We start from the raw sequence: 21,872 nt of genomic DNA on the forward strand, positions 1-21,872 counted from the left end.
CGTTCGATCACGATCGTGTGGGCGAAAACCGCACCTCATTTGGACTCTCCTAGCCCCCTCTACCTATTTATATGCATCTCTCCCGAAAAACGCACGCAGATCAAACCCTAAAAATTTCCTCTCCGCGGCCGAACGCGTCCACTCCGCGCCGGACGCAAACCCGCCGCCGCTCTCGCCCACTCACAGGCCGCCACGTCAGCAGCCCGCCGCCGCCGCCGCCGAAGCCCGCCGAGCCCAGCGCGGGCCCGGGGGGCCCGTTCGCCGCCGCCGCCGGCTCCCGCGCCGTCGCCGCCACGCCGCCCCCGCCGCCGGTGCCGTCCGGCCACGCCGCCGCCCGGGCGCAGCCCCTCTTCTCCGCCGCCGCCCGCGTGCCAGTCGCCGGCCACCGCCGCCGCCTGCGCGCCTTCCTCCGCCGGATCTCCCACCGCCGCGTGCCGGCCTGCCCACCGCCTCGTCGCCCGCCGGCGCAACACCGCCGCCGCCAGCCTGCTCCGCGCGCCGTCGCGCCGTCCACCGGGAGCCCGAGCTCCGCCGGCCGTCCTCTCCCTCCGGCGACCCGCGCCGTCCTCCTCCTCCCGCGCCGGCCCCGCCGTCTCCTCGGGCCGCCGCGCCCTCCTCCACGCCGGCGAGCGTCGCCCGAGTCCGAGCTCCTTCGCCAGATTCGATCGGGCCACTGTGCGTTGACTTTCTCCCGAACCCTAAAATCTTCCAAGTCTTTTTCTGTTAGAGCAAGTGCCCATGTTCATCATTATATAACTCTCTGCATATAGCTCCGTTTCGCGCGTGTAATATGTCAAATTGTTCGTCTCGTGATGTTCTACATTTTGTTCAATTGCACCAAACTCTTTAGAGGCCATCTTGATGCCCAAATCTCTGTTGCAAGAGGGCTAGTTGCTGTTATCTGCTGGTTCTTAACAGAACTTGGTGATTTATCATTTTTGTATCATTTAATCTGTGCATCGTATGGGCATGAGCTCTACATGTGTTTTGTTGTATGCCATGCCATCTTTCCAAGGGGGTAGGCCATGTATTTTTGTGATCTCTGTGGTGACTAGCACAAGCATGCAAACTAGGCCCCGTAATGTTTCTGATTTCAGGGACTTAGTGAATTCTCTGTCTCTGTCTGCTGTTATTTTGTTGCCATGTAAACTTGATGCTACAGAGAGATCCATGCACATTTTGGAGATGTTCAGTAAGGATATTTTGTAGATATTGTTGTAATTGGTCCATTCCTGCCCCTTTTTGCAATTATAAAGTGCAATAGCATGACTCAATCTTGCCCTACTTTTGCTATAAAATATTTCTGGCAGATTCTTAACATGATATGCTATTTTGCCAAGCTTGTTGTAGTTGATCCATACATGCTATGCTTTTGTTCTTGCCATGGTTAGCTTCATAAACATGCCATCTTGCTGTAGGTATGCTTGTTTTGTCATGCATTGCTTTATGGTGAGTCCATAAAGCTCACCAAGAGGCCTTCATATTATAATTTCTGCCATGCTCTGTTTTCTGCCAAGTCTGAAACCTGTTAACGAAACTTGCTATGTTTACATGCTTGACATCATATCTTCTGGTCCTTTTTAGCTTATGGTCAGTAAGGGACTTTTGTCATATGCATTTAGTAGAATACTGCCATGTCTTATTATGCCATGTTAAGTTCCTGTAGCATGTTGATTTCGTGCTCTGAACATTGCTACCTGATGCTGTTTTCTGCCATGTCCAGTAATTTCAGTCTGTGAACCTGTTATCTTTTGCACTTTTGCCATGCTTGTTTGAGCTTCTTATATTGTGAACTAGCCGTAGCTCATTGTTCATTGTCACTTTGTTGCTATGTTGGAGTGCTGTAGCATTGTTACTTGTTGCATTCTAAGTGCTATCATGCTGTTAATCGCAGTTTCGTGTCATTCTTGTTTTGCTTGCCATTTGCAAACCGTGCATCCGTTTCCGGTGATCTTTATATCGATTTCGACCGAAATCATCTCATCTTTCCAGTGGCATGCTTGGTTTGCTAAGTTACTGCCTTTTTCATCATTTTCCTTCCGGAGCACGCATATGCATCGCATATCATACATGTTTTGCATCATGTTGCTTGTGCATTTCTCGTAATTGATTGTGGTTCCGTTGCTTGTGTTCTTGTCTTGGGTAGAGCCGGGAGACGAGTTCGTGAACGAGGAACCTGTTGAGTACGCTTACGAGGATCAAGCTTTCGACAACTCTGAGAACCTTGCAGGCAAGATGACCACCCCTCGAAATCACTTCTATCTTTGCGTTGCTAGTTGTTCGTTCTATTGCCATGCTGCGCTACCTATCACTTGCTACATCATGCCTCCCATATTTCCATGCCAGCCCCTAACCATCCTTTCCTAGCAAACCGTTGTTTGGCTATGTTACCACTTTTGCTCAGCCCCTCTTATAGCGTTGCTAGTTGCAAGTGAAGTTGAAGTTTGTTCCATGTTGGAACATGGATATGTTGCGATATCACAATATCTCTTATTTAATTAATGCATCTATATATGTTTGGTAAAGGGTGGAAGGCTCGGCCTTATGCCTGGTGTTTTGTTCCACTCTTGCCGCCCTAGTTTCTGTTATACCGGGATTATGTTCCTTGAGTTTGCGTTCCTTACACGGTTGGGTGATTTATGGGACCCCCTTGACAGTTCGCCTTGAATAAAACTCTTCCAGCAAGGCCCAACCTTGGTTTTACCATTTGCCACCTAAGCCTTTTCCCCCGGGTTTTCGCGAGCCCGAGGGTCATCTTTATTTAAACCCCCGGGCCAGTGCTCCTCTGAGTATTGGTCCAACCTGTCAGTCGCCGGTGGCCACCAGGGGCAACTCTGGTCTGGCCTATCGGAAGCTTGGACAATCCGGTGTGCCCTGAGAACGAGATATGTGCAGCTCCTAGCGGGATTTGTCGGCACATTCGGGTGGCTTTTCTGGTCTTGTTTTACCATTGTCGAAATGTCTTGTAAATCGGGATTCCGAGACTGATCGGGTCTTTCCGGGAGAAGGTTTATCCTTCGTTGACCGTGAGAGCTTATGATGGGCTAAGTTGGGACACCCCTGCAGGGTATTATCTTTCAAAAGCCGTGCCCGCGGTTATGAGGCAGATGGTAATTTGTTAATGTCCGGTTGTAGAGAACTTGTCACTTGACCCAATTAAAATACATCAACTATGTGTATAGCCGTGATGGTCTCTTCTCGGCGGAGTCCGGGAAGTGAACACGGTTTGAGTTATGAATGACGTAAGTAGGAGTTCAGGATCACTTCTTGGTCATTGCTAGATGACGACCGTTCCGTTGCTTCTCTTCTCGCTCTTTTTGCGTATGTTAGCCACCATATATGCTTATTGCCGCTACAGCTCCACCTCATTACACCTTCCTTTCCTATAAGCTTAAATAGTCTTGATCTCGCGGGTGTGAGATTGCTGAGTCCTCGTGACTCACAGATTCTACCAAAACAGTTGCAGGTGCCGACGATGCCAGTGCAGATGATGGGATCGATCTCAAGTGGGAGTTCGATGAGGAACGTGGTCGTTACTATGTGTCTTTTCCTGATGATCAGTAGTGGAGCCCAGTTGGGACGATCGGGGATCTAGCTTTTGGGGTTATCTTATTTTTCATTCGGATCTTGACCGTAGTCGGTCTATGTGTGTATTTTGGATGATGTATGAATTATATTTATGTATTGTGTGAAGTGGCGATTGTAAGCCAATCTCTTTATCCCATTCTTGTTCATTACATGGGATTGTGTGAAGATGACCCTTCTTGCGACAAAACCACTATGCGGTTATGCCTCTAAGTCGTGCCTCGACACGTGGGAGATATAGCCGCATCGTGGGCGTTACAAGTTGGTAATCAGAGCCATCCCCGACTTAGGAGCCCCCTGCTTGATCGAATCGCTGGCGTTGTTGAGTCTAGAACAAAAATGTTTTGAGTCTTGGGATTATATATATCGGAGAGTAGGATTCTTTTTACTCCTCAGTCCCTTCGTCGCTCTGGTGAGGTCTCCTGACGTAGAAGTTTTGACTATTCTCTCCTCAAATTTCACAAAAAAAAAATTTTGGATCACGCGGGTATCTTGGAATCGTTCCGATGGTTTTGAGACGAGAACATTGTTCTTGGTGCCTCCTGACATTTAGGGGTTGTGGCAGTGTCCCGGGGAGTTGAGCTCCGAGGTGTTGTCATCACAATTTTATCGTTGCAGTTCTGGAATACCTGAGTTTCGCCGACATCGAAATCTCTTTTATTCAGTTGTTGGTGAGATCACCTCGACGCCACCCAGTACTGGGGCGGGAGTTCGGGAGTATTGCCATAACTTGTATAACGGATGCTTTTCGAAGGTTGAGGTAAACGATTTCCGAAGGTTTCTTGGTTATGTGTTGATGGATGGATACAGCTGGATCTAGGGATTGCTAGTTTGGGTGATATATTTTGTGTCCCCTGTATCCCCAACACCAGATTGCATAACCAGAAAGTTTCGGGAGTTTATAAGTGGGAATTCAAGTAGCCTTAGGATATCTTTCCGACAGACGCATGATATGAGATTGGGGTTCGACGTCTAGTGGTCCGCCTGTGCATGGTTGGTTTTACAGTGGTCTCGTAGTGTCTTAAAGAGTCCTTGGCTATGCCGACTCGGGGACACTTCGTATGTCATGTGCACAGCCTTGTACATGATGGTGCTGTACGATTGAGCACGTGTGGGCCCCACCACGAAAATTTCGGACGAAACCTCTATCATATGTTTGTTCCGGCTTATTCTGCAAGCCAATACTTTGTTTTTATTTTCAATTGTGGTATTCGAGTTGCTTCGAAGTCATATGTTGATTCCATATCTTTTTCAAGTGGCTTCTCAACTTATGGAAGTGTGATGATTTACTATGGAATTCATTCGTTCATCTTCGTTCGAATGTTTATTGTGAAGACTTTATGTTGCAATTTCTATCCGTTGATTCTACTTATCTATTTGTCTATCAAGATGCTAACGGATGTCACCCTCTCCAGGATGGCTCCGCCAACGCGTCAGAATCCGGATCGCAATGAAGGGAGTCAAGCGAACCCTCCGCCACCACCTCCGCCTCCGAAGGCATGGCAAGCTATCATGGCAGCCACCAAGGCCAATGCTCAGATGATTCTGCAACTCTTGCAAGAACGCACCCAAGGGCAAGGCAATCAAGGCAATCAAGGCAATCAAGGTCAAGGCAACAATCAGCCTCACTTCGCTACACTCAACCAGTTTCTCGCAAATCAGCCCAAGTCTTTCAGCTACTGTGCCGAGGCCACAGATGCCGATGATTGGCTCATGGACATCAACAAGCATTTTGAATGTAGCAATGTCAGGCCTGAGGACTATGTCAAGTTGGCTTCTTTTCAGCTCAAGGACCAAGCTGCTGATTGGTTTCAACAATACAAAGATTCCAGAGGAGGTCGTGTGATCACTTGGACTGACTTCTGTCGGGATTTCAAAGCGCACCACATTCCACAAAGTGTTGTTGAGAGCAAGCGTGAAGAGTTCCGCAATCTCAAGCAAGGCAACATGTCTGTGTATCAATACAACATCCAGTTTTAGAAACTTGCTCGCTTCGCTAAACAAGACGTTCCTGATGAAAAGAGCATGATCTATCACTTCAGAGGTGGCCTTAGAGAGGATCTACAGTTAGCTCTCGTTCTTGTTGAGCCTACTCAGTTTGATCAATTCTACAATATGGCACTGAACCAAGAGGCTGCTCAGCTCAAGTGTGAGGCCTCTAAGAAGAGAGTCAGAGACGCAGTTCAGTCTTCTTCTTCCTCACTTGTGGCAGCTAAGCAACAGAAGTTATGGTTGCCTCCTCCTCCTCTGTTTCGTTAGCCTTACCAGCAGAAGAACAAAGGTGGCCATGGTTCTTCCAACTCTTCCAACTCTGGCTATCAGAACAAGTCTCAGAATCAAGCTCCAAAGTCCAATGCTCCTTATCACCGTCCACTCTCAGAGGTGACTTGCAACAAGTGTCAGCAGAAAGGTCACTATGCTAACAAGTGCTTCAACCAAAGGCGTCTGCCTCCTCCTCCTCCTGTCAGGTCTTCCAGCAATGCAGTGGTCAGGCATAATTCCAAGTTTGCAAAGGTGAACATGATGAATGCAGCTCAAGCAGAGAAATCTACTGATGTGATAATGGGTAATCTAGCTGTTAATGATATTCCTGCAAAAGTTCTTTTTGATACTGGTGCATCGCTTTCTTTCATATCAAGACCATTTGCATCCAAGCATGAATTGCATTTCCAAGGATTGCCTAGACCGTTAGCAGTTGTCTCTCCGGGCAAATGCATGAATGCAAGCTCCATGGTTCCGGATGTTTCCATCAAGATGGGCGACTATAAATTTCTGTCTTCTCCAGTTGTTCTTGGTGACTCGGATATTGATCTTATTCTCGGGATGGTCTGGCTTTCTAAGCACAAAGCTCAGCTTGATTGTGCTGCCAGAGAAATTCAATTGACACACTCTTCTGAGGATGTGATTATTTATGCCGCTCGTGATGAAACCATTCGGTTATTTTCTCTCAATGAGAAGGGCGAATTGAATGCCATCTCTCAAATTCCAGTCGTTTGCGAGTATCAAGATGTCTTTCCAGAAGAGCTTCCGGGTATGCCTCCTCACCGGCCAGTTGAGTTCGTTATCTAACTTGAGCCAGGAACTGAACCCGTTTGCAAGCGTCCATACAAGCTTGGACCCAACGAGCTGAAGGAATTGAAGAAATAGCTCGATGAACAAGAGCGTCTGGGTTTGATCAGACCGAGTTCATCTCCATGGGGTTGTGGTGTTCTTTTTGTAAAGAAGAAGGATGGCACGGACCGACTTTGTGTCGACTACCGTCCATTGAACAAGAAGACTATCAAGAACAAGTATCCACTTCCCAACATCAATGAGCTATTCGAGCAACTCAAAGGTGCTAAAGTATTCTCCAAGCTTGACCTTCGTATGGGTTATCATCAGATTCGCATTCGTGAAGAAGATATTCCCAAGATAGCATTCAGAACAAGCTTTGGTTCTTATGATTATACTGTCGTGTCTTTCGGCCTTGTCAATGCTCCTCCAGTATTCTCTCGAATGATGAATTTCATCTTCAACCCCTATACCAATGAATTCGTCCTGGTGTATCTCGATGATATCTTGGTCTTCTCCAAGAATAAGAAGGATCATGCCAAACATTTGTGATTGGTGCTCGACAAGCTCACAGAGTATCAATTCTATGCGAAGTTCTCAAAATGTGAGTTTTGGCTCGATGAAGTTCTTTTCCTTGGTCACATCATCTCTGCCAAGGGCATCGCTGTTAATCCCGAGAAGGTGTCCGCAATTGTGAATTGGGAACCTCCTCGGAATGTCAAGCAGCTCCGCAGTTTTCTTGGTCTTGCAAGCTATTGCCGAAGATCCGTTGAGAATTTCTCCAAGATTGCAAAGCCTCTTTCCAACCTCCTCCAGAAGCATGTGAAGTATGTCTGGTCTCCTGAGTGTGACGTTGCTTTCAACACTCTCAAAGAGAAACTAGTCACAGCTCCTGTCTTAACTCCTCCTGATGAATCCAAGCCATTTGAAGTTTTGTGTGATGCTTCTCTCCAAGGTCTCGGTGCTGTGTTAATGCAAGAGAAGAAAGTTGTGGCCTATACCTCTCGTCAGTTGAAGCCCAACGAGAAGAACTACCCCACTCACGATCTTGAGTTGGCGGCAGTTGTCCATGCATTGATAACATGGAGACATCTCTTGTTGGGAAGACAAGTGGACATATTCACCGATCACAAGAGTCTCAAGTACATCTTCACTCAGCCCAACCTCAACCTCAGGCAGACTCGATGGGTCGAAATGATTCAAGAGTACAATCCAAGTATTGAATATACTCCAGGCAAGGCCAATGTCATTGCAGATGCTTTAAGCAGGAAGGCTTATTGTAACAGCCTAATTCTCAAGCCTTTCCAACCGGATCTTTATGAAGCTTTCCGCAAGCTGAATCTCGAAGTTGTTCCTCAAGGCTTTCTTGCCAACCTCATAGTCTCTCCTACTTTGGAAGATCAAATTCGTGAGGCACAACTTCTTGATGCCATGGTGAAGAAGGTGAAACGTGGTATCGACAAGGGTCTTTCCAAATACAAGTGCTACCGCATTGATGACAGAGACACTTTATTCTTCGAGGACCGGATTGTGGTTCCTAAAGGTGATCTAAGGAAAGTCATGATGAACGAGGCACACAATTCTCTTCTTTCCATTCATCCTAGAAGTACGAAGATGTATCATGACCTCAAGCAGTCGTATTGGTGGACTCGAATGAAGCGAGAAATTGCTCAATTCGTGAATGAATGTGAAGTCTGTCGAAGGGTGAAAGCAGAACACCAACGACCAGCTGGTCTCCTTCAACCTCTTGCTATCCCAGAATGGAAGTTTGATCATATCGAAATGGACTTCTTGACTGGATTTCCAAAGTCCAAGCGCGGGAATGATGCTATCTTCGTTGTCATCGACAAGCTTTCTAAAGTGGCTCATTTCCTTCCAATCAAAGAATCCATCACAGTAGCTCAGTTGGCAGAGCTATACACCTCTAGAATTGTCTCTTTGCACGGCATTCCACAATTGATTTCTTCAGATTGTGGAAGCATCTTCACCTCTAAGTTCTGGGACTCCTTCCAGAAGGCCATGGGTACCAACATTCGCTTCAGCACAGCTTTCCATCCTCAAACTAGTGGCCAAGTCGAGCGAGTCAATCAAATCCTTGAAGATATGCGCAGGGCTTGTGTCATTTCCTTTGGCATGAAATGGGAAGATTGTCTTCCATATGCTGAATTCTCCTACAACAACAGCTTCCAAGCGAGTTCGGGCAAGGCCCCATTCGAGATTCTCTATGGCAGAAAGTGTCGTACTCCTCTCAATTGGTCAGAGAATGGTGAACGCCAACTTCTTGGCAATGACGTAATCACAGAAGCTGAAGAAATGTGTAAAGTCATCCGTGATAATCTCAAAGCCGCGCAATCGCGCCAGAAGAGTTACTATGATAGTAAGCACCGTGATGTGGTTTTCGAGATCGGAGACCATGTCTACCTCCGCGTCTCTCCAATGAAAGGCACTCGTCGCTTCGGTATCAAAGGGAAGCTTGCCCCTAGATACATGGGTCCTTTCAAGATCATTGGCAAAAGAGGCGACCTCGCCTATCAACTTGATCTTCCTTCCAACTTCGCGAACGTGCACGATGTGTTCCACGTGTCACAGCTTCGTAAGTGCTTCAAGACGCCTGAGCGCACTATCAACTTCGAAGAGATTGACCTCCAAGAAGATTTGTCTTATCATGAGCACCCCGTTGCTATTCTTGAAGAAACTGAGCGCATGACTCGCAACAAGTCAATCAAATTCCTGAAAGTGAAGTGGTCGCACCATTCCGACCGGGAAGCCACCTGGGAACGCGAGGACCATCTCCGTTCCGAATATCCGGAGTTCTTTCAGTCCTAGATCTCGGGACGAGATCCTCTCGTAGTGGTGGAGTGTTGTAACACCCCGCATGTAACTTGCCATATTCGTAACTCCGACTCTTGCCATTTTCGGCTATATGCTATGATATTCCCTTCGTGGTCGGGTTTTGTTTTTGGTTTTGCATTTTTTTCATGTCATGCATTTCATATCATGTCATCATGTGCATTGCATTTGCATACGTGTTCGTCTCATGCATCCGAGCATTTTCCCCGTTGTCCGTTTTGCAATCCGGCGCTCCCATCTCCTCCGGCGCACCCCTCTTGTTTTCTTTTGTGTGCGGGTGTCAAATGTTCTCGGAATGGACCGAGGCTTGTCAAGTGGCCTTAGTATACCACCGGTCAAGTTTCGTTCCATTTGGAGGTTGTTTGGTACTCCAACGGTTAACCGGGCATCCGCAATGTCCATTTGTGTGTTGCAGCAAAAAACCCCTCAAAACCAGCCCAAAACCCACCAAACTCTCTTCCATGTTGTAGGTCATTCGATCACGATCGTGTGGGCGAAAACCGCACCTCATTTGGACTCTCCTAGCTCCCTCTACCTATTTATATGCATCTCTCCCGAAAAACGCACGCAGATCAAACCCTAAAAATTTCCTCTCCGCGGCCGGACGCGTCCACTCCGCGCCGGACGCAAACCCGCCGCCGCTCTCGCCCACTCACAGGCCGCCACGTCAGCAGCCCGCCTCCGCCGCCGCAGAAGCCCGCCGAGCCCAGCGCGTGCCCGCGGGGCCCGTTCGCCGCCGCCGTCCGGCCACGCCGCCGCCCGGGCGCCGCACCTCTTCTCCGCCGCCGCCCGCGTGCCAGTCGCCAGCCACCGCCGCCGCCTGCGCGCCTCCCTCCGCCGGATCTCCCACCGCCGCGCGCCGGCCGGCCCGCCGCCTCGCCGTCGCCCGCCGGCGCAACACCGCCGCCGCCGGCCTGCTCCGCGCGCCGCCGCCCCGTCCACCGGGAGCCCGAGCTCCGCCGGCCGTCCTCTCCCTCCGGCGACCCGCGCCGTCCTCCTCCTCCCGCGCCGGCCCCGCCGTCTCCTCGGGCCGCCGCGCCCTCCTCCACGCCGGCGAGCGTTGCCCGAGCCCGAGCTCCTTCGCCAGATCCGATCGGGCCACTGTGCGTTGACTTTCTCCCGAACCCTAAAATCTTCCAAGTCTTTTTCTGTTACAGCAAGTGCCCATGTTCATCAATACATAACTCTCTGCATATAGATCCGTTTCGCGCATTTAATATGTCAAATTGTTCGTCTCGTGATGCTCTACATTTTGTTCAATTGCACCATGTTCATTAGAGGCCATCTTGATTCCCAAATCTCTATTGCAAGAGGGCTAGTTGCTGTTATCTGCTGGTTCTTAACAGAACTTGGTGATTTGTCATTTTTGTATCATTTAATCTGTGCATTTTATGGGCATGAGCTCTACATGTGTTTTGTTGTATGCCATGCCATCTTTCCAAGGGTGTATGCCATGTATTTTTGTGATCTCTGTGGTGACTAGCACAAGCATGCAAACTAGGCCCCGTAATGTTTCTGATTTCAGGGACTTGGTGAATTCTCTGTCTGTCTGCTGTTATTTTGTTGCCTTGTAAACTTCATGCTACAGAGAGATCCATGCATATTTTGGAGATGTTAAGTAAGGATGTTTTGTAGATATTCTTGTAATTGGTCCATTCCTGCCCTTGTTTGCAATTATGGAGTGCCATAGCATGACTCAATCTTGCTCTACTTTTGCTATAAAATATTTCTGCCAGATTTTTAACATGATATGCTATTTTGCCAAGCTTGTTGTAGTTGATCCATACACGCTATGCTTTTGTTCTTGCCATGGTTAGCTTCATAAACATGCCATCTTGCTGTAGGTATGCTTGTTTTATCATGCATTGCTTTGTGATGAGTGCATCAAGCTCACCAAGAGGCCTTCATATTATAATTTCTGTCATGCTCTGTTTTCTGCTGTCTGAAACCTGTTAACGAAATTTGCTATGTTTACATGCTTGCCATCATATCTTCTGGTCCTTTTTGGCTTATGGTCAGTAAGGGACTTTTGTCATATGCATTTATTAGAATACTGCCATGTCTTGTTTTGCCATGTAAGTTCTTATAGCATGTTGATTTCGTGCTCTGAACATTGCTACCTGATGCTGTTTTCTGCCATGTCCAGTAATTTCAGTCTGTGAACCTGTTATCTTTTGCACTTTTGCCATGCTTGTTTCAGCTTGTTATGTTGTGAACTAGCCGTAGCTCAGTGTTCATCTTTTGTCAAGCATCTTCTGTAGATTACTGCCATGTGCTTTGTTGCTATGTTGGAGTGCTGTAGCATTGTTACTTGTTGCATTCTAAGTGCTATCATGCTGTTAATCGCAGTTCCGTGTCATTCTTGTTTTGCTTGCCATTTGCAAACCGTGCATCCGTTTCCGGTGATCTTTATATCGATTTCGACTGAAATCATCTCATCTTTCCAGTGGAATGCTTGGTTTGCCAAGTTACTGCCTTGTTCATCATTTTCCTTCCGGAGCACGCATATGCATCGCATATCATACATGTTTTGCATCATGTTGCTTGTGCATTTCTCGTGATTGATTGTGGTTCCGTTGCTTGTGTTCTTGTCTTGGGTAGAGCCGGGAGATGAGTTCGTGAACGAGGAACCTGTTGAGTACGCTTACGAGGATCAAGCTTTCGACAACTCTGAGAACCTTGCAGGCAAGATGACCACCCCTCGAAATCACTTCTATCTTTGCGTTGCTAGTTGTTCGTTCTATTGCCATGCTGCACTACCTATCACTTGCTATATCATGCCTCCCATATTGCCATGTCCGCCCCTAACCATCCTTTCCTAGCAAACCGTTGTTTGGCTATGTTACCACTTTTGCTCAGCCCCTCTTATAGCGTTGCTAGTTGCAGGTGAAGTTGAAGTTTGTTCCATGTTGGAACATGGATATGTTGGTATATCACAATATCTCTTATTTAATTAATGCATCTATATATATTTGGTAAAGGGTGGAAGGCTCGGCCTTATGCCTGGTGTTTTGTTCCACTCTTGCCGCCCTAGTTTCTGTTAACCGGGATTATGTTCCTTGAGTTTGCGTTCCTTACACGGTTGGGTGATTTATGGGACCCCCTTGACAGTTCGCCTTGAATAAAACTCTTCCAGCAAGGCCCAACCTTGGTTTTACCATTTGCCACCTAAGCCTTTTCCCCCGGGTTTTCGCGAGCCCGAGGGTCATCTTTATTTAAACCCCTGGGCCAGTGCTCCTCTGAGTATTGGTCCAACCTGTCAGTCGTCGGTGGCCGCCAGGGGCAACTCTGGTCTGGCCTATCGGAAGCTTGGACAATCCGGTGTGCCCTGAGAACGAGATAGCTGCAGCTCCTATCGGGATTTGTCGGCACATTCGGGTGGCTTTGCTGGTCTTGTTTTACCATTGTCGAAATGTCTTGTAAACCGGGATTCCGAGACTGATCGGGTCTTTCCGGGAGAAGGTTTATCCTTCGTTGACCGTGAGAGCTTATGATGGGCTAAGTTGGGACACCCCTGCAGGGTATTATCTTTCGAAAGCCGTGCCCGCGGTTATGAGGCAGATGGGAATTTGTTAATGTCCGATTGTAGAGAACTTGTCACTTGACCCAATTAGAATACATCAACTGTGTGTGTAGCCGTGATGGTCTCTTCTCGGCGGAGTCCGGGAAGTGAACACGGTTTGAGGTATGAATGACGTAAGTAGGAGTTCAGGATCACTTCTTGGTCATTGCTAGATGACGACCGTTCCGTTGCTTCTCTTCTCGCTCTTTTTGCGTATGTTAGCCACCATATATGCTTATTGCCGCTGCAGCTCCACCTCATTACACCTTCCTTTCCTATAAGCTTAAGTAGTCTTGATATCGCGGGTGTGAGATTGCTGAATCCTCGTGACTCACAGATTCTACCAAAACAGTTGCAGGTGCCGACGATGCCAGTGCAGATGATGGGATCGATCTCAAGTGGGAGTTCGATGAGGAACGTGGTTGTTACTATGTGTCTTTTCCTGATGATCAGTAGTGGAGCCCAGTTGGGACGATCGGGATCTAGCATTTGGGGTTATCTTATTTTTCATTCGGATCTTGACCGTAGTCGGTCTATGTGTGTATTTTGGATGATGTATGAATTATATTTATGTATTGTGTGAAGTGGCGATTGTAAGCCAATCTCTTTATCCCATTCTTGTTCATTACATGGGATTGTGTGAAGATGACCCTTCTTGCGACAAAACCACTATGCGGTTATGCCTCTAAGTCATGCCTCGACACGTGGGAGATATAGCCGCATCGTGGGCATTACAGAAGACAACGTAATGGGTTATGTTTTCTTATATCTGAAATAAAGTATGTTGTCATGGATCATCCAACATGTTGAGCTTGCCTTTCCCCCTCATGCTAGCCAAATTCTTTGCACCAAGTAGAGATACTACTTGTGCTTCCAAATACCCTTAAAACCAGTTTTGCCATGAGAGTCCACCATATCTACCTATGGATTGAGTAAGATCCTTCAAGTAAGTTGTCATCAGTGCAAGCAATAAAAATTGCTCTCTAAATATGTATGATTGATTGGTGTGAGGAAATAAGCTTTGTACGATCTTGTGATGTGGAAGAAATAAAAGAAACGGACTGCATAATAAAGGTCCATATCACAAGTGGCAATATAAAGTGACGTTCTTTCGCATTAAGATTTTGTGCATCCAACCCTGAAAGCGCATGGCAACCTCTGCTTCCCTCTGCGAAGGGCCTATCTTTTACTTTTATCTTCTACCTTATGCAAGAGTCTTGGTCATCTTCACCTTTCCTTTTTACATTTTATCCTTTGGCAAGCATAAGATGTTGGAAGGATCCTGATATATATATATCTAATTGGATGTAAGTTATCAGCTATTATTGTTGACATTACCCTTGAGGTAAAAGGTTGGGAGGCGAAACTATAAGCCCCTATCTTTCTCTGTGTCTGATTAAAACTCCATAACCACAAGTATTGCGAGAGTGTTAGCAATTGTGAAAGATTAAATGGTAGTTGAGTATGTGGAGTTTGCTAAATCAAAGCTCTGACATAGACTCTTCCTGAAAATAAGATCAATTGCAATTGTTTGATGACTGACAATATTGTTTGTTAGTTTTCAAGAAAGTTTATGATCTATACTTTAAACATGTGACTTGCTTGTTACTTGATCATGAAAAGTTTTATGAGATGAGCTACTGTTATGACATATAATGATGCTAGAAAAGGTGATTGGAATTATCATTGATCAAACTTATGCACTTGCTAGCATTCACACTTCAGAAATTATTTCTTTTATCATTTACCTACTCGAGGACGAGCAGGAATTAAGCTTGGGGATGCTGATACGTCTCCAACGTATCTATAATTTATGAAGTATTCATGCTATTATACTATCCTTCTAGGATGTTTTATATGCATATATATGATATTTTTTATGATTTTTGGGACTAACCTATTAACCTAGAGCCCAGTGCCAGTTTCTGTTTTCTCCTTGTTTTAGAGTATCGCAGAAAAGGAAAACTAAACGGAGTCCAATTGACGTGCCACTTGACGGAGATCATTTTTGGACCAGAAGAAGCCCACGGAGTACCAGAAGCAGGCCAGAAGAGTCCCGGGCTGCCCACGAGGGTGGGGGGCGCGCCCACCCCCCTAGGGCGCGCCCCCTGCCTCGTGGACAGCCCGGAGACCCCCCCCCCCCCCCCCCCCCGACGTGAAATCGACGCAAAATTCTTCTATATATACCCAAACTTCCAGAAAGAAACCTGGATCGGAAGTTCCGCCCCGCAAGCCTCTGTAGCCACGAGAAGTCAATCTAGGCCCTCTCCGGCACCCTGCCGGAGGGGGCCATCATCACCGGTGGCCATGGAGGAGTATCCCGGAGGGGCCATCATCACCATGAAGGCCAAGGACCAGAGGGTGGAGGCCATGGAGGAGGAAGCACAAGGGGGAGAACCTCTCCTCCTCTCTTCCGGTGGCGCCGGAGTGCCATCGGGAGGGCAATCATCGCCACGGTGATCGTCTTCATCAACATAACTATCATCATCACCATCCTCATCTCTTTTACGCGGTCCACTCTCCCGCACCCCGCTGTAATCCCTACTTGAACATGGTGCTTTATGCCACATATTATGATCCAATGATGTGTTGCCATCCTATGATGTTTTGAGTAGATATCTTTTGTCTTTGGGTTGATTGATGATCTAGATTGGTATGAGTTGTATGTTTTATTTTGGTGCTGTCCTATGGTGCCCTCCGTGTCGCGTAAGCGTGAGGGACTCCCGCTGTAGGGTGTTGCAATACGTTCATGATTCTCTTATAGTGGGTTGGTGAGTGACTGAAACACAAACCCGAGTAAGAGGGATTGTTGCGTATGGGAATAAAGAGGACTTGATTCTTTAATGCTATGGTTGGGTTTTACCTTAATGATCTTTAGTAGTTGCGGATGCTTGCTAGAGTTCCAATCATAAGTGCATATGATCCAAGTAGAGAAAGTATGTTAGCTTATGCCTCTCCCTCATATGAAACTGCAATAGTGATCACCGGTCTTGTTAACAATTGCCTAGGACAATTCCGCACACCGATCCACCATTATTCCACACTCGCTATTTATATTATTTAGTAATATATTCTTACTTATGATAACAGCACCTACTTTTATATTTTAGCTCTCCGATATCATACAAAGTTATCCTCTTCATACCCACAACATAGTTTTATTTCTTGTTTCTAGTTGGAAGCAAACGTTCGGTGTACGTAGAGTTGTATCAGTGGCAGATAGGGCTTGAGAGAATATTGATTTTACCTTTAGCTCCTTGTGGGTTCGACACTCCATACTTATCACTTCCACCTTTGGAAATTGCTACGATGATTCCCTGCACTTGGGGATTATCAGTCATCAAACTCTTTTATGGCACTGTTGTCGGGGAGTGAAGCGCCTTTGGTGAGTGGAATTTGGTAAGGAAACATTTATATAGTGTGCTGAAATTTACTTTCATTTGTTACTATGGAAAATAATCCTTTGAGGGGTTTGTTCGAGGTATCTTCACCCCGACTGGAAGAGCAAAGAGTTGCCCCTCAACCTACCGAACCTTCTGAAAATATTTATTATGAAATTCCTTCGGGTATGATAGAGAAACTACTACCTAATCCTTATGCAGGAGATGGAACATTACATCCTGATATGCACCTAATATATGTGGATGAAGTTTGTGGATTATTTAAGCTTGCAGGTTTGCCCGAGGATGTTGTCAAGAAGAAGGTCTTCCCTTTATCTTTGAAGGGAAAGGCATTGACATGGTATAGCCTATGTGATGATATCGGATCATGGAACTACAACCGATTGAAATTGGAATTTCATCAGAAGTTTTATCCTATGCGTCTAGTTCATCGTGATCGGAATTATATATATAATTTTTGGCCTCGTGAAGGAGAAAGTATCGCTTACCCTTGGGGAGGCTTAAGTCAATGTTATATTCATGCCCCAATCCTGAGCTCTCAAGATAAATTATTATTCAAAAAATTTATGCTCGACTTTCTCATAATGATCGATCCATGCTCGATACTTCTTGTACTGGTTCTTTTATGAAGAAGGATATTGAATTCAAATGGATTTAGTGGAAAGAATTAAACGGAACTCTGAAGATTGGGAACTCGATGAAGGTAAGGAGTCAGGTATAAAACTTAAGTTTGATTGTGTTAAATCTTTTATGGATACCGATGCTTTTCGTGAATTTAGCACTAAATATGGACTTGACTCTGAGATAGTAGCTTCTTTCTGTGAATCATTTGCTACTCATGTTGATCTCCCTAAGTAGAAGTGGTTTAAATATCATCCTCCCATTGAAGTGAAAGTAGTAGAACCTATTAAAGTTGAAGAAGAAACTATCACTTATAATGTTGATCCTATTGTTCCTACTGCATATATTGAAAAAACACCTTTTCCTGTTAGAATAAAGGATCATGCTAAAGCTTCAACTGTGGTTCGTAAGAGTTATACTAGAACACCTACACCCCCTGAACAAATTAAAGTTGAATCTAGTATTGCTATGGTTAAAGATCTCTTGGTTGATAATATTGATGGGCATGTTATTTATTTCTGCGATGAAGCTGCTAGAATTGCTAAACCCGTTACTAAAGATAAACATAGACCCGTTGTTGGCATGCCTGTTGTTTCTGTTAAAATAGGAGATCATTGTTATCATGGCTTATGTGATGTGGATGCTAGTGTGAGTGCAATACCTTATGCCTTATACCAGGAAATTATGAATGATATTGCACTTGCTGAGATAGAAGATATTGATGTTACTATTAAGCTTGCCAATAGTGATACTATTTCACCAATTGGGATTGTTAGAGATGTTGAAGTCTGGTGTGGGAAAATAGAATACCCTAATGATTTTCTTGTTCTTGGTTCCCCACAAGATGATTTTTGTCCCATCATATTTGGTAGACCTTTCTTGAATACTGTTAACGCTAAGATAGACTGCGAGAAAAATATTGTTACTGTCGGTTTAGGGGATATGTCTCATGATTTTAATTTCTCTAAATTTCGTAAACCCCATGATAAATAATTGCCTAGTAAGGATGAAATTATTGGTATTGCTTCTATTGTCGTGCCTCCTACTGATCCTTTAGAACAATATTTGCTAGATCATGAGAATGATATGTTTATGAATGAAAGAAAGGAATTAGATGAAATATTCTTTAATCAAGGACCTATTTTGAAACACAATTTGCCTGTTGAAATCCTTGGAGATCCTCCTCGACCCAAGGGTGATCCCGTGTTTGATCTTAAACAATTACCTGATACTTTGAAATATGCTTATCTCGATGAAAATAAAATATATCATGCTATTATTAGTGTTAACGTTCCAGAGCATGAAGAAAAGAGATTAATGAAAACTTTGAAGAAGCACCCTGCCGCTATTGGATATACTCTTGATGATATTAGTACCACTCTATGTCAGCACAAAATTAATTTGGAGCATGATGCTAAACCAGTTGTTGATCACCAACTATGGTTAAATCCTAAGATGAAAGAAGTGGTAAGAAATGAAATACTACAGCTTCTAGAGACATGTATAATTTATCCTATTGCTGATAGTAGATGGGAAAGTCCTGTTCATTGTGTCCCTAAGAAGGGAGATATTACTGATGTTCCTAATGATAAGAATGAATTCATTCCACAAAGAATTGTCATGGGTTATAGAATGGTAATTGACTTTCGCAAATTAAACAAAGCTACTAGAAAAGATCATTACCCTCTACCTTTTATAGATCAAATGCTAGAAAGACTATCCAAACATACACATTTTTGCTTTTTAGATGGTTATTCTGGTTTCTCTCAAATACCTGTGTCAAAAGATGATCAGGAAAAGACCACTTTTACTTGCCCTTTTGGTACTTTGCTTATAGATGTCGTGGGAAACCACAGCCACCTATGGGACCAAGGGCCCCTTGCTCGCGTTGCACAAAGAGCGGAAGAGCGTGGGGCAGCGCGACAGCGATCACACAGGCAATTTTACCCAGGTTTAGGCCGCCGTGAGGCGTAAAACCCTACTCCCGCTTTGGTGGATTGATGGTGGAAGAATCGTGGTGGAGCATAGTACACTTGCCCGGCAGGGGCGGTAGTGACTACGCGCGTACGGGTGTGTGCATTGTCTAACTTTCCAACCATCTCTGCGGTTGCCCTGGGCCTTCTTTTATATATTAAAGGGGTCAACATAATGGCAGAACACTCATTATGCCCTAATAAGATAGCCAACAGTGCTATCATACCTAACTCTGCAGGTTGACAGAGCGCATTAAATGCGCTGCTCAACGTCACATCGTTGCTTGCCCGGCAAGCCCTGCCGGGCTGTTTTGCCAGCTTCACTCCTGCTCGCTTGACACGTTGCAGGACAGGTGTCGTTCGTGGGCATCTCCCGTAGAGAAAGGCCGTCATGTGGCAAACGGCTGCCACTTAGTCACTTTGCGGCTTGACACCGCATCGATCATCGACGTGGGTCGTGGTGGAGTGGTTGGGTGAGGTGGATTTGCCTCCGCGAGTCCCGGCAAGCCCTGCCGGGACATCTTGGTTATCTTCTTGTGGGGGCGACCCCGTCCTTGCCAAGCTCGCCTGCCTGGCAAGGGAGGCTTTTCTCCTGGTGGCATCTTATTCCTCTGACTTGATCTTGGTCCTCTTGATCTGCTTGTTGGTTCTTCGAAGTTCTTGGCTCTTGTATTCTGGCTTGGGTTAGTGCATCAATCCTGCTTCCGTGCCTGTGCACAGTCTGGGCAACAGACCCAGGGTTTGTTGCACCGACAGAAGCCCCCGGGCCTGCCCCGATCGCGCTGTCGGGCGTCGTCGGGGTAGGGCCTAATAAGTGCACAGGCAGGGCTGCTGAAGAGGCTGGCCTCTTGAGGTCTTCTTTGCTTCTTCATTAACCTTGATTCTGGGCCAGTTTCTCGTTTCCCCGCACGACGTGCGCAATGCCGTGGGAAAAAATTTGATCGTGGCCCGCGGGTTCCTCACGCCCCACGATCACGGGGCGAAAACTGCCATCCCACTTGCCTCCTACTTCACACGCACCTGCCACGTGTTCTGCAGCATTAGGCGTGGTAGGTGGTGGATGCGGAGAGCGCAGGGACGAGTGCCACGACCAAAAATCGGGCGTCGATGGTTGGAGCAGAGGGTCGGCCCTGATTCTTAGAGCCTCAGAAGGTGCAGGGAGGCCGTATTGGAGGAGTGGCGCGGCCGTTTCCTGCATGAGAGGCCAGCCCTCGCCTCATCCTTCTATAAGAGGGGGCACGAGCAGTGCATTTTCACACATGCTTCTTCTTCTCGTCCGTAATCTTTTTTCACTCGCCATGGCGAGGGGACGAGGGTGCGGTGCTATTCCAGCGGCGCGACGAGGGCTTCTGCTCGACAGCGCATCCCCCCTCCTCCAGATCCCGTGGTAGTGGAACCCACCATGAGAGGAGGAGGGAGGGGGTGAGGTCGTGGTCGCCGCGGTGCTCGAGGAAGAGGCAGACGGGGTGGCGCCTTGGTCGCGCCTCCGTCGGTGGCCCTTCCTCCTGCGGAAGGCCACGTCGGGGATCACCCCCAAGAGTTCATCATCAGGCTGTATAAACCTTTGTGTGGTCATCTTTTCCTTCCAACACCCTTTGTGCGGGAGATGGAGCTCGAACAACCACGCGCTCTGAGGTTGCACATGAGGGGCTATGGGAATGGTGGCATGTGGGTTGATGTCGACTTTCCTGCCCCACACGTGATGTACCTCCGCCGTGGTTGGAAGACCTTTGCCCGTTCTCACGGCTTCTCGGAGGGGCATGTTCTCCAGTTCAAATTAATGGAGAGCGGCCTGCTCTCCGTCGAGATCTTCGGGCGCTCGGTAGGTCTCTTAGGGTGCTGTGCAGAGAGCTCAACCAACGATGAAAGCTCCTCCTCGAGTGATAGCGACGAGGAGGACAGTGACGGCGATGACGACGGTAGTGGGTGGGAGGGCGACGAATCTGACTCCGGTTGAGCGTCACCCGCACCATCTTCATCAGGCGGCAGCGCCATCATCTGCATCTTCATCTCCTACCCAGCAATGTGATTTCTCGGGGAGTTGGATGCAGGGGTGGAGATGGTGCCTCCCGGCTTCCTCCAGCAGCCTCCCAGCTGGACCCCGGTAGGCTTCCTCTCGGGCTACAGCTCCGTTAGCCCTGCCGCATCCTGCTGGCCCTGGTGGTGGCGGTTGACGGGTTGCCTCCGCCGTGCTCTCCATAGACACGTTCCCTGGTGCTCTCCCGTTCCCGTCGGGCTACCTCTCCTGGAGCCCGAGGGGAGCGGGCTGGGCTTCTGCCCAGGCACTGCTTTTGCCCTCCTCACCTTCGACGGCCGTGCCTAGGAGGAGAGGGACAAGAAAGGGCATTACGGGGCACTTATCTTTTTTCAATCTTAAACTTGTAGGCACTTGCCAAATTTAATTCAAATAATATAATCTCTCGAGTCCATGTTTGTGTTCTGTAATGCTAGCACTTGTATTATCAGCATATTAATGAAAAGATGAACCTTGCCGGGAACTCGTGCATGTGTATGTCCATGCAGAGGTGGGATGCCTCTTTGTTTTAAACAAACGAGTTTTCCCCGGCAGGCTACCCTCCCGGTACCACCTTAATTTTGTTGCCGGGGACCTGAGCCTACTGGGCAAAAAATGAAGGGAGTAGCCCCCCGCCAACTCTTTTCCTTCAAAGGCCACTGCAACCACCCTGGCCGAAGCAACGTTCGAGCCGGGGTGGGAGCACCTAAGTTTCGAAGAGCGGCGAGGTTTTCTTATGCACAAGTTTCAGCTTACAGAACACTAATTGACAAGAGGTAGAACTTATCTATTTGGCTTGCCGGGGATCGCTGTGC

The sequence above is a fragment of the Aegilops tauschii genome, chromosome 7 (assembly GCF_002575655.3).
Source record: "Aegilops tauschii subsp. strangulata cultivar AL8/78 chromosome 7, Aet v6.0, whole genome shotgun sequence".
In the NCBI taxonomy this organism is placed as follows: Eukaryota; Viridiplantae; Streptophyta; class Magnoliopsida; order Poales; family Poaceae; genus Aegilops; species Aegilops tauschii.